We start from the raw sequence: 6988 nt of genomic DNA, 5'->3' as shown, positions 1-6988 counted from the left end.
GTAGCATGTGCCTGTAGTCCCAATTACTCAGCAGGCTGAGGCAGGAGAAGTGCTTGAACCCGGGAGGCTGAGATCGCACCACTGCACTCCAGCCTGGGTGACAGAGCGAGACCCCGTCTCAAAAATGCTCAGTCTGCAGTGAGAAACTCTAACCCTTTCCAGCTTCATCTCCCATCAATCTCCTGCGGTTTTTCCTTTCCAGGCTTTGCCTAGGCAGTTTTCACATGCTGTCATCTCCTGTCTTCCCTTTTTTGACAGCGTCCCTCTGACTGTAAGCCCTACGAGTCCTGGGTTGGCTCACTGCTTCCTTGCCTCCTTCAGGCAGAGTGAGTTGCTCTCCGGGACTTCAACCTGCCTTCTCCCCCAGTGTGTACATCACAGTCACAGTGATTGTCTATTTACTATCTCCTGCCTCAGAAGACTGAGCTCCTGGAGCCATGGATCACGGCTTAAGCTCACCCCTGCAGCCCCATCTCTCTCTACACAGGCCTAACACACGGTCAGTGTGGAACAAAGTCTTGGTCTCCCTGCTGCTGGTTGTTCCTCTCCTCAACCTGTTCCACACACAGATGGCTGATTCTCATCCTAAAGCAAAGTTGATTTTATCACCCCCAACTCAAAATCCTTCCCTGGCTGACTTTCGCTTTTGAAACGCTTTCAATTGTTAGCATTCAGGCCTTGCACGTGGTGCACCAAGGGCTGTTAGGATAATTGGAGAGAAAAGGTTGAGGTAAGAGTCCCGGTGAGGGTCAAGGTTAGGCAAACTGATAAGTAAATTGAGAGCCCAGCGAAGCACATAATTTCCTCTCTCCTGCTCTTCCTCAAACACTCATGGAGCACCATGTGCCAGTTTCTGCGCTGAGTCTTAATAAAGCAGAAAATGATTATGTTCCTATGCTGACCCCAAAAAGACACGGACCTTGTTCTGTCTCTCCACGTTGGCTATTGTCTGACTCCAGTGGTATGCTGCTGAATGTTTAACAACTGACTTTCTGGGAAGAAAAAAAAAAGCCCTGATTTCTACAGTTTACCAATTTCTATGGTGTAAATATTCCCACCATAGCCGATTTCAAGTCTCCAATATGATGTCATTGAACATAGAGTTGGAAAGAAACGTGCAATAGCACACTATTATATAGTATTCCCACCATACAGATAAGATGGATGTAAATCACTCCAAGAACACAGATAGTAGTAAAACAGTAAAACAATTAACCAGTGATACATTTTGAGTGTTTTCTTTCTTCATTTGTTTATTTATTATTTTTTGGACAGTAAGTCGTTCTGTCTCCCAGGCTGGAGTGCAGTGGCATGATCTCAGATCACTGCAACCTCCACCTCCAGGTTCAAGCGATTCTCCTGCCTCAGCCTCCCAAGTAGCTGGGATTACAGGTGCGCGCCACCACGCCCAGATAATTTTTGTATTTTTAGTGGAGATGGGGTTTCACCATGTTGCCCAGGTTGGTCTTGAACTCCTGACCTCAGGTGATCCACCCGCCTCGGCCTCCCAAAGTGCTGGGATTACAGGCGTGAGCCACCGCGCAGGCGTCTACCTTTGTTTTTAATATAATGTATTTAATTGTAGGCTCATAAAATTTATTTTTTAACAATGACGTCAAAAAATGTATTTAACATCCAGCTTGCAAAACGTCTGAAAACTTAACCATGCGCTCATGCGCACTGTCTTCAGATGCGGTTTTTGACGGTGCCCATTTTACTTCGTCATGTTTGGGGCTTTTAGTGGTCGGGACACGCAAAGCCAGGAAGAGAAACGAGGCCAACGGGAGGAGCAAAGCCGGGCTCCAGTCCCTCACGCGGCCACCGGGGGGCGACAGACACAGGCCAATGCGCAGCTGGGGATCTGAGGCCCCCGGGCTCGGCCGCTGGGTCTCTTCTCCGCCCACAAGGAGGACTGAGACGCTTTTCCTGATATTTTGGGCGTGGCCCGTCACCGGCACGGTGGCAGGGGTCTGGGGCGCCGAGGGGCCGCTCCCCACCCGGACTTAGGTCCCTGGTATTGAAAACCAGCGCTGTCCATCCGCAGTGCCCCAAGTGTCCCCGGACACCAAGCTGGCTCACTCTGGCGGCCGCCATAACCCCTGCCCGGCAGCCTCTGCGGCCGGAAGTTGGCTCGGCCGGTGTTCGGGGCATCCCTCGGGCAGTTAACCGCACTTCCGCTGGCTGGGTGTCCGCGGCAAGTTCAGATCATTAGTTGGCTGGAGTTAATTAATCACCAGACAATTAGCTTATATTTTTCCCGATCCTAAGACCAGCTGGATTGGTGAGGAGGAACTAGAGACAACAGCTTCCTTCTGAGTCACCCTGAGGCAGCAGCCCCTGGGGAAATGCAGGGAAGGAGACTACCCAGGCTTCCTGGAGGGGTTGGCCCCAGGGCATGCCCTGCTTGGGCGGAAAAGCCTGGAGTTTAGATGAGGAAGCCTGAATTCTCCTGTAGACCTCCTGCCAACTCTTTGCCTGACCTTGGGCAAAACATTTAACTCTCTTCTGGGCCTTGGTTTCTTTAGCAAACACTGATGCCTGCTTCTCCGGCTCGCCCCCGCGCCCCCCTACCCCCACCGCTTTTTAAATGTTTATTTATTATTTTTTTTTTTATTAGGTTGGTGCAAAAGTAACTGCGGTTTTTATCATTACTTTCAATGGCATAATAGAATGGGACTCTATTTGCTGCCAGATTGGGAATTCTAAGGGTATAAATATGTATTAATAAATATTATGACCTTTAAAATTTTAAAACAAATGCAAAACCTGCAGCATTTTTCGGGAATTGATTCTCTGTACATAAAAATGAGATTAGTCAATCCTTTTGGTGTCTGTTTAGCATACAATGAGTACATCCAGATAGTTAAGACACTTGGAATCAAGATTAAGAGAACCATCAATTAAGGAGGTATGGTTGGTTAATTCTATACTTATTTTGAAAATAAGTTAGTTGGCCGGGCGCGGTGGCTCACGCCTGTAATCCCAGCACTTTGGGAGGCCAAGGTGGGTGGATCATGAGGTCAGGAGATCGAGACCTTCCTGGCTAACACAGTGAAACCCCGTCTTTACTAAAAATACAAAAAATTAGCTGGGCGTGGTGGCGGGCGCCTGTAGTCCCAGCTACTAGGGAGGCTGAGGCAGGAGAATGGCGTGAACCTGGGAGGCGGAGCTTGCAGTGAGCGGAGATCGCGCCACTGCACTCCAGCCTGGGCGACAGAGCGAGACACTGTCTCAGAAAAATAATAATAATAATAAGTATGGTTAATTCTATACTTACTTTGGAAAACACCAGCTATTCAGCACGAATAGCAAAGACACCATGACTACGTTCTACTACTGTGGGACTGTAGTGGAACACTGACGCCTGCTTCTCCGGTACCCCCTCCGCCCCCCCTCCCCCGCCTTTTTAATGTTTTATTATTATTATTTTTTGAGAGTCTCACTCTGACGCCCAGGCTGGAGTGCAGTGGGGCGATCTCAGCTCACTGCTTTCCCCTTTCTCGTTGGCAGGCAGTGCCCACCTCTCCAGGGAAATTTACTTCAGTGCTTCATCCTACCTGATTGGACACAGCCGACCGTGTTGGTCCTGGTTCCCTTGTCAAATGCTGGCTCCTGGAAATAGCATCAAAGCAAGCAGCTGATAAGACAAACTAGGTTGTTGCTTATGCTAAGGGGAAGCACCACCTTGAAAGAGTCATTGTAGAGTGGAAGTGGGGAGGGCAAAGTTGAGATACTGAGGTTTTGGGGTTTGGTTTAAGGCAGGTCCTTTGATGTCGGACTTAATCAGGGCTGGGTAAGGATCATGTTATAATAGTTTAGGATTGTTGGTCACAGTTTTGTATTGGTGGTCACGGTGAAGTGAGGGCTTCAAAGACTCTTTGAGCTTTCTTTGATGCTCCCTGTTGAAGAGCTGTGTGGTTTTATTAATGGATTTTCCTGAACTCAAGGAGTAAGGTTATTTGCAACTTTTGTCTTTCTGGGCAAGCATTTCCTGGAATAATAAAGTCACAATAATAGACTCATGTTATTTTGCTTCAGCAATTGTGAGTCGGAGTACTCTGCTATTTGTATCCAGAGGCACCCTGTTATGGTTTCCTTGTGTGTAAAATGGGGATTATACTGCAGAGAGAAGGGGAGGAGCTGGGCATGCTTTGAGAAGACCAAAGTTTCAACGTATTGTAGGCTTTTGGTATTACAGCAATGTAGGGCTTACAAAAATGTCTGAGTCCTGGAAAATTATCCTTACTCTGAAATACGAAATGGAGTTGCCAAATTGAATTACATAGTTGTTTGTTAAATGTCTCCTAGACATAATTATGTCCACTGGTCCAGTGCAACTCAGAGCACACGGTTGTGGGTCCATTGCATTTATTCTGCAGAGGGAGGTGCATGCTCATGTGTTTGAAGCCATGTGATGGGGGCTTCAAAGCTAAGAATGCTTCAGGCCTATCAAGGTCTTAAAATGGCCCTGTGACTGGCCTTTCTACTTCCTTTCTGCTTGAGTCCTGGCCTTTCTACTTCCTAGCCATGTGAATTGGGATCAACTCCTCCCTCTCTGAGCCAATTTCCTCATGTGTACAGTGGGGAAGACAATGCTTGGGGCAGAATAAGAAGGGTGAAGCGAGGTGGTGTGTTGAGTATAGTAGCAAACAGTTTTTGGAACTGAGGCCCAGATGATCCCGGGGTGGCTTCAGCCCTGCAAACTGTGGATCTGGTACAACCTACCCTGAGAGAGACCATGGACCTATAGATAGCAAGTCTGTAAAGGCTCAGAGTTAATCAGGTTAGGAGAAAGCAAGAGAAATGAGGATCCCAGCCCAGGGAGCCTGGGACTTATTCAGGTCAGTTTCTGCACTGACCCACATATTTAACAACCAGCTCTTTACAGGCATGAGACAATCAGAACAGTCTTGCTGGAGACACTGGAGGCCCTGTGTGAAAACAGGCATTCACTCTTTAAGTGTTAGATTTTGAGGATAGTGGAGGGCCTGGAGCAGCTGGGCAGTAAGGGGCACCTGGGGACTTGGGGAAATGGCTGTTTATCAACCTACAGTTGACATTCAGTTTGGCTCTACCAGAGCTGAAAATCTGCCTTGCTTAGGGGAGCATGGGAGTACCAGGTGTGGGAGCAAGTGGAGGTTGGTAGTACAGCCCTGGGCAGGGCAGGCATGGATGGGGGCCAGATTCTGATCAGTGAAGCACCCCTGGGCACTCCCTTGAACCTCAAGCCTGAGGTCAACCAGTGGGGCCTTGGCTCCCTGGGGCTCCTGGATGTTTGAGCAATGCCCCCCTCAGAGAACTTTCCTAAGTTTTCAGTTTCTCCCCTCTTTTGTGCTTTGGAAAATCCTTCCTCCTTCCTGTGTCTAGGTGTCTAGGTGAGGTATTTCCTGTCTTCTCTGTCCTCAAGCCACTGCTCTCCTCTTTTACAGCAGAAATTGACACCAAATCATTAAAAACCAAAAAACTAGTTCTCTTTTCTTCAAGGGCAAGAAAGACTGAGTTTCCAAGTCCTGCCAGGATATTTGCGGAAATTTTTGGATCCTATTTTTCTATGGTAAAGATAGGGAAGAAAAACAAATCACATACAAGTTTTATCTCTTTTATTTAGTTTTTTTAGACAGGGTCTCACTCTGTGGCCCAGGCTGGAGTGCAGTGGCACGATCATAGCTCACTGCAACCTTGGACTCCTGGGCTCAAGCAATCCTCTTGCCTCAATCTCCCAAGTGGCTGGAACTACAGGTGTGCACCACTACACCAAGCTGATTTTTAAAAATTTTTATGTAGAGACAGGGTCTTGCTATGTTGCCCAGGCTGGTCTTAAACTCCTGGCCTCAAGCGATCCTCCTGTCTTGGCTTCCCAAAGTGTTGAGATTATGGGCGTGAGCTATTATGCCTAGGCACTACATAACTTTTCAAGAGTGTAGTTTGATAATATATGTCATCAAAAACTGTAAATACATTTAAAACCTTTATCCTAGCAATTTCCCTTCTAGGAATGTAGCTTGAGGAAATAACCAGAGATTCTTTCAAAGATTGATGAACAAGGTTACTTACTGACACATTACATACGACAGAAAAAAGAATGAATGTCCAGTATCAGAGGGCATGGGATTGAGTAAATTATGGTATATTGTTGTCTTAGTCTGTTTTGTGTTGCTCAGGTACAGAATACCTGAGACTGGGTAATTTATAATAAACAGAAATTCATTGGCACCTGGTTCTGGAGACTGAGAAGTCCAAGATTGAGGGGCTGCATCTGATGAGGGCCTTCTTGCTGCCTCATAACATGGCGGGAGGCATCACGTGGCAAGAGAGCATATACATAAGAGAGTAAGGGGGTGGAACTCATACATTTTATCAGGAACCCACCCCATGATAACCAACCCACTCCCAAAATAATGGCATTAATCCATACAGGAGGGCATAAGCTTTATGACCTAATCACCTCGGAAAGGTCCCACCTCTCAACATTCTTGCTTTGGGGATTAAGTTTCCAACACATGAACTTTGGGGACACATCCAAACCGTAACAATTCTATAGTGGAATATTATATAGACATTAATAATCATGTTATGAATGGTTTACTGATATGAGAAGATGCCATATTGAATTTTAAAAGCAGATTAAGATAATGTCACAGTATGATTCCAATAATATCCAAAAAAAAGAATATAATTTGTAGCTTGTTTTATTAAGTAAAAATTTATAAATGGTGTTTCACTTAATTCATCAATTGATTCAACAATATTGGGAGGCCACTAACTGACAGGCACTGAAGATATAATACTAAGCTGTTAAAAGTGTAATGTTCAGCCAGGCGCGGTGGCTCACGCCTGTAATCCCAGCACTTTGGGAGGCCGAGGCCAGTGGATCACCTGAGGTCAGGAGTTTGAGACCAGCCTGATCAACATGGCAAAACCCCGTCTCTACTAAAAATACAAAAATTGGCAGGGCTTGGTGGTGGGCACCTGTAATCCCAGCTACTCG

The 6988-nt window shown here is 46.6% G+C and overlaps 1 long non-coding RNA gene across 1 annotated transcript; it reads left to right on the top strand.

Annotated features, from left to right (window-relative positions):
* Positions 1 to 1149: 1149 nt before the first annotated feature.
* LOC134729314 (uncharacterized) lies at positions 1150 to 4018 on the top strand. Its single transcript, XR_010110295.1, has 3 exons — positions 1150 to 2281; positions 2840 to 2908; positions 3511 to 4018. It is a non-coding gene; the product is annotated as an uncharacterized LOC134729314 (long non-coding RNA).
* Positions 4019 to 6988: the final 2970 nt, after the last annotated feature.

Source organism: Pan paniscus, chromosome 18 (assembly GCF_029289425.2).
Source record: "Pan paniscus chromosome 18, NHGRI_mPanPan1-v2.0_pri, whole genome shotgun sequence".
Classification (NCBI taxonomy): domain Eukaryota; kingdom Metazoa; phylum Chordata; class Mammalia; order Primates; family Hominidae; genus Pan; species Pan paniscus.
The sequence above is the reverse complement of the archived record's forward strand: the minus strand, read 5'-3'. Positions and strand labels throughout refer to the sequence as shown.